Below are 6,154 nucleotides of genomic sequence, written 5' to 3' on the forward strand. Positions count from 1 at the left end.
GTATATTTTTAATTGATAATTAAGTAACTTTATTAAAATAAAACCCTGTATTTTTTTTATAATGTTTATCAAAAGCTGTGTAGTTCATATGCATTCTTCTATTTAACCATGCTACTCATTCCATAAATTTAATATGATAACAAAATTTTAAACATTCATTGGTTGATATGTTACCTTCTCGTTCCAAAAATAAAAATTCATAGGGATAATGCTACATTCTCTTTCTTTATGTTCAAAATTTGGTGAATGGATTCAAAATCTCTATTTTCCATTATTATAACAAATTATAGTTAGATTGTTACGTAATGTTTAAAAGGCGATGCATCTTTTAAAATATTACATAAACGTACTTTATGCATGTGTTAGTGGACATTTTATCTAGTCCAAAAACTACAGAGTTTTTATTCGATTCAAATAAAAAATATAATTTAAAAAAAGAACTGACGGTCTAGATTGATCTAATAATAATTTGGTTTTTTTAATCTGGTCTAAATACAAATCTCTATTTGTCAATAGATATCTTGAGTTAATAAATATCCAATAAACGATCTAAATCCAATTATATTGTTTTTTTTTGTATAACGTAGTAATTTGGTGCATTTTTGAAAATACCAAATGAACAACATAGACTTGTAGGTAGGTACTAAACCAAAACACAAATGTTTTGATCATTTTCTCTTAGATCATGTAAATTAGGCAAGTTTGAGCCCCACATGTGTTGTTGTTCAGTTGGCTCAATGGATATGTAGATGTTTGTTTGGAAATTCATTGGTCTATGGTTGAATCCGGGCTCCTCATACGTCTCGTCGCCGAGTGAGTTTTAGATAGTCCACTTACATTAAGTTTTTGTCGACCGGATGTCATATGAGACCGATTAAGATCGTCAATTGTTGATTTTTCTTTTCAAAAATTAGGTTACTTTAAAGGAATATTATAGAGACTTTGACTTGTTGACTTGTCTAAAAAAAAGAAAATATGAAAAAGACCAAATAAATATACTTTCTTTTAAGTAACAAAATAAATAAATACCAAGTATGAACAATATAGTGGAGAAATAGATATATTTGTTTTGTGTGGACGATAATAATAATAAAATTTTCCAACAATAAACGATTTATTATTAAAATACCAAAAATATGGGATATGATAATTGCCTTATATGACCATCAACTTCAAATTGACGAAATAACCAATACAATATAAAAAGTTGTAATTTTTTTATTGGTCCATTTAAATTTGCATAGTTTGTATAAATAAGATGGTTTCTTAATCACCTCTTTCTATAATATATGTACAAGTACAATGTCATGAGATACATCTTCATTTTAATGTTTCGTCTTTGTTGATATAATATGATTTATGTGGTTTTGAGAAAGATAATGTTTTTACTTTTGAATAAAAATAAATTTGAAGATATCATAAAAATATAAAAAAGTATATCGATATTAATATCAAATTAACTATTTAAAACTTCTCTTTTTTTATACAATTTCTCTAACTCGATTTTTTTTATTATACTTTAATTTAGGTCAAAACGAAATAATTTATTTTTGGCTTAACAATAATTTTTTTATAAAGATAATGATTCTGTTAGAATTCAATTATTATCCTAATTATATTTTATATATTTTACATTTGAGATGAAAGATTTATCTTGTATTTGATAATGTTTATCCACAGTTAGTTATACGAATTAAAAAATGGAGCTTTAATAAGTTGTACTTACGCATAACTTACTTGTAATATTAAATTTTAAGTAATATGCATTAATACACGTACTTCATGCATAGAAAATGCTTTATAATATAGTGTTTATATATCTATGTATCTATATATATGTGGAGAGATCAAATGCAAATCAACTCAATTGTACAAATGGTGTAAACCTCATTTAACTAACCATAAATTTTTTTGTTTACACTTATTTAATTATAAAGGTTGATTAGTCATTTTTATTGTGTAGGACGTTAATTATGGACATTATTAATTATCTTTATTATATTAGTTATGTACCTAATTAATGTGTTTGTACGTATTCATTCAACATACTTCTTTTTCATTGGCCAAAACTTCAACTTCAACTTCAACTTCAACTTCAAATATATAATTTTGTTTTTGGTCCAAAAGTTCATCCAAATACTTGTCGATTACACAGTAAAGTCTCCATCACAATCATAATTGAGAAAACATTCACGGAATGTCTAAATTTGAATGTGTCCAAAAAGCTATAATGCCTAAATTTGAAAATGTCCAAAGAATTATAATATGTCCAAAAATTTATAATTTAACATTATCAATTACCTACCGGGTAAGATTTTAGTCCACCAAAACGATATCATATGCAACAATTTACCCAATAAGCACTTACCGTGGTAAGAATCGTCACCTTCACTTACCAGGTAAAACTCTTGGTCATTGTCTCGTTCTTACCCGGTAAGATATGATTCTTGGTCCTTATTATATTCATTCGATAAGATAATGTGACTTGGTAAGCGCTTACTCGGGTAAGCATTTAGTAAACGACATCTTGCTTAATTAAATTCATTCATTCATTTTGCAAAACAAACTTATTTATATTAAATATTTATATAATTATAAAAAGATGAAAGACATACTATGTGAGTTAAATATTTTAAAATCTTGATGTGCAGTGTGATTTTGGTTATCCCATATTAATTAGATATTGTTAGTTTGGAGAATAGATGTGGATATATGAAGTTATGAGATTTAAGTATTTAAATTTTTTGAATTGTGGTTTGACTTTTTTTTATCTTACATGTAACATCTCTTTTCACATTTGCATATAACTTATGTATTTCATATAACATGTAATAAAATAATTACACACTGGTTCCAAATTGTACAAATTGATACATTAAAAAGTAGCTACAAATTTTCGTTTACACCAAGCACATTACTTGTATATAACATATTCGCAACTATATGCACATATATTCAACCTCTCAAAATCCAAAGATGTAAAACAATATTAATTCCCTTTCATATCTTCTCGTTTCCCATATTCTCTATATGTGACTGACTTGTAATACACATTTTTAAATACAAAATGAGGTTAGACCACATTGTCTAGTGAATAATCCCTTTTGATTGCTATTACATGATGAAAATCACCAAGACATTATTTGAAAGTTCATATTTGTATTTTAAAACAAATAAACAAACTTTTATTGAGACAAACCTTTTTGTCGCGTATATAGATGAGACAACACCTTCTTATCGCATTGAACAAGATAACAAACAATGTGTCTCATAATACACCAATTTGTCGCATTAAACATATATGTGGGCACATTTTTGTCGCATCCAACTACATTTTGTCGCATCCAACTGATACGATAAACCTAACTCATCGCATCAAGCACATGCGAAAATCACCCTTTGTCTCATCATATTGATGCGATAAACACCCTTGTCGCATCCTTGAGGATGCGATAAACCAACTCATCGCATCACAAGGATGAGATAACTTCCTTTTGTCGCATCACATGGATGCGATATCCACAGCTCATCGCATCACATTGATGCGATAAGAATCACGCTCATCGCATCGCAAGGATACAATAATAGTATCCCATGATCAATGATCATCATTTCCAGAATTTGATTATGTCATCCTTATCCCAATAAACCCAGCTCCTGATTATGTCACCCTTATTACAAAGATATACCCAACTCCTGATTATGTCACATATATTACCAAATAATACACATATCTTGATTATGCCACCCTTATTACCAAATAATACCTAGCTCCGGATTATGCTACCCTTATTACAATCAATTATAATAACAATTTAAAACCCAAAATTATGCTAATAAATAGCAATTAATTATCAAATACCCAAGTATGAAACCATATGGTTTCTTTACAAAAAAGAAATTAATGATGATTTGTAAATAAAACTCACATTGTAAAATATAGTAGATGAAGATGATAAACAACAACAATTTTAGATAATTATCACTTGGGCTGATTCTTCTTCGGTTTCTGTTTACTTCGAACTTAGGTAACACACGCAGAAAATTCACCCAATTTTTTTTCTCTTACCACTCATAAAAAAGTAATAGCACATATACCCATGCATACTTTAAAAAGTGTGTGTCCTAAACAATCAATCTTCATGTAAATCCTTCAAGAACAATGACAGATCTGAGATTTTTTTTCAAGAACACATAAGAAGGAGATAGAGAGAAAAAGTCAATCTTCAAAAGTCTGGTCAAATTCTCTATTACGTAAATGATATTACAATGAAAGCTTCCTACTCAGATTACAAGACATCACCCTTTATATAGGGTCAAACTACAAGACAAAGGTCAAACTCAAACAGTCTAATAAAAGTCAAACATGATGACTTTTATACAATTATAGACAATTTTATTTTTCAAGACGAATACAACCTTACACTGAATTTCATTCCTAAGAAAAAGAATGAGGGGGTGATTGTAGGATACTTTAAACACATTTTTCAAAACTCACCCCTCAAATTTCAAACTATTTTAAAAAATAACCCCAAACTTTATAACAATATAACTTGGTTATCACATTACCTTCTCCTCAAAAGAATTCCGTCCCAAAATTCAATCAATCGAACAACTGGGAATTTTTGGTTCTCATTTCAGATTCTAGTTTTTAGGTAGCTTCTTGCCCCTTATGAAATCACCATTAAACCTGTAACTAGACTAATTTTTTTATTATTTCTTAACACTTTAGTCTTCCGATCTGTGACGGCTTCTAGGGTTTCTACAAGCTCAACTTTTCATAAATCTGGATCTCAGGTAATGGTACAACCATATTTGGATCAGTCAAACACTTTCGTAAATTAGAAACATGGAAAGTGTTATGAATAACGTTGAGTTCTTAAGATAACTCTAACTGATAAGCTATTTCACCAACCCGTTTACTGATTCCGAACGGCCCAATATATCTTGGACTCAGTTTACCCTTCCTCCCAAATCGCACAATACCCTTCCACGGTGAAACTTTAAGCATTACATAATCTCCCACCAGAAATTCAATCGACTGTTGCCACATGTCGGCATAATTCTTTTGTCGGTTCTGAGCTGTCTTTATTCTTTCCTAAATTAAATCTATTTTTCAGTCGTTATCTGAACAATCTTTGGACGGGCCAACTGTTTCTCCCCTATATCATTCCAACATAACGACGTTCGATATTTTTTGCCATACAGAACTTCATACGGTGCTTCTTGGATGCTGGGATGATAACTGTTATTGTAGGCAAATTCATTCAACGGCAGATGATTCTCCCATGAAGCCCCAAAGTCAATGATACAAGATCGCAACATATATTCGAGGTTCTGAATCGTTTGTTCACTTTGGCCATCAGTCTGTGGGTGATACACCGTACTTAACCGAATTTGAGATCCCATGGATTTCTGAAAGCTTTTCCAGAATTTTGAGGTAAACTGGTTGTCCCTATCTAAAATGATTGATAAAGGAACACCATGACAAGTCACAATCTCATCGACATAGATCTTTGCAAGTCTTTCTAAAGGATAAGTTTCTTTGATCGATAAAAATTGTGCAAAGTTTGTCAGACGATCCAAAATAAATCAATTGCATCATATCCTTTTGGAGTTCGCGACAGTTTCATTATGAAATCCATCATGATATGATCCCATTTCCACACAGGAATTTCTAATGATTCTAAATTCCCATAGGGTCGTTGATGTTCGATCTTTACTTGTAGACACATCATACACCATTTTATGTACCGTGCAATATCTTTCTCCAACCTCGACCACCAGTAAAATCGTTTTAAATCTCTGTACATCTTATTGGTACCCGATTGAATTGAATATCGAGATTTGTGACGTTCATCCAAATTAACTTACGGTTGTTTCCAAAATATGGCACCCATATTCTACTTTCGAAACACAGAATTCCATGATCATTCTTTATCAGGGTTGCTAGCATCCCTCTGATTCTTCCAACAACAACATTCCTCTCATTAACTGCTTCGTTCTGACATCTCAAGATATCGACAAGAATGTTAGGGATCAACTTTGCTAGTAATGAAGTGGCTTTGATAGTTCCGTTCTTCTCTTTTCTACTGAGTGTGTCAGCCACTACATTCGCCTTCCCAGGGTGATAGAAAATATCACAATCATAGTC

Source organism: Cynara cardunculus, unplaced genomic scaffold (genome assembly GCF_001531365.2).
Source record: "Cynara cardunculus var. scolymus isolate 2C unplaced genomic scaffold, CcrdV1 Un_Scaffold_1815, whole genome shotgun sequence".
Taxonomy (NCBI): domain Eukaryota; kingdom Viridiplantae; phylum Streptophyta; class Magnoliopsida; order Asterales; family Asteraceae; genus Cynara; species Cynara cardunculus.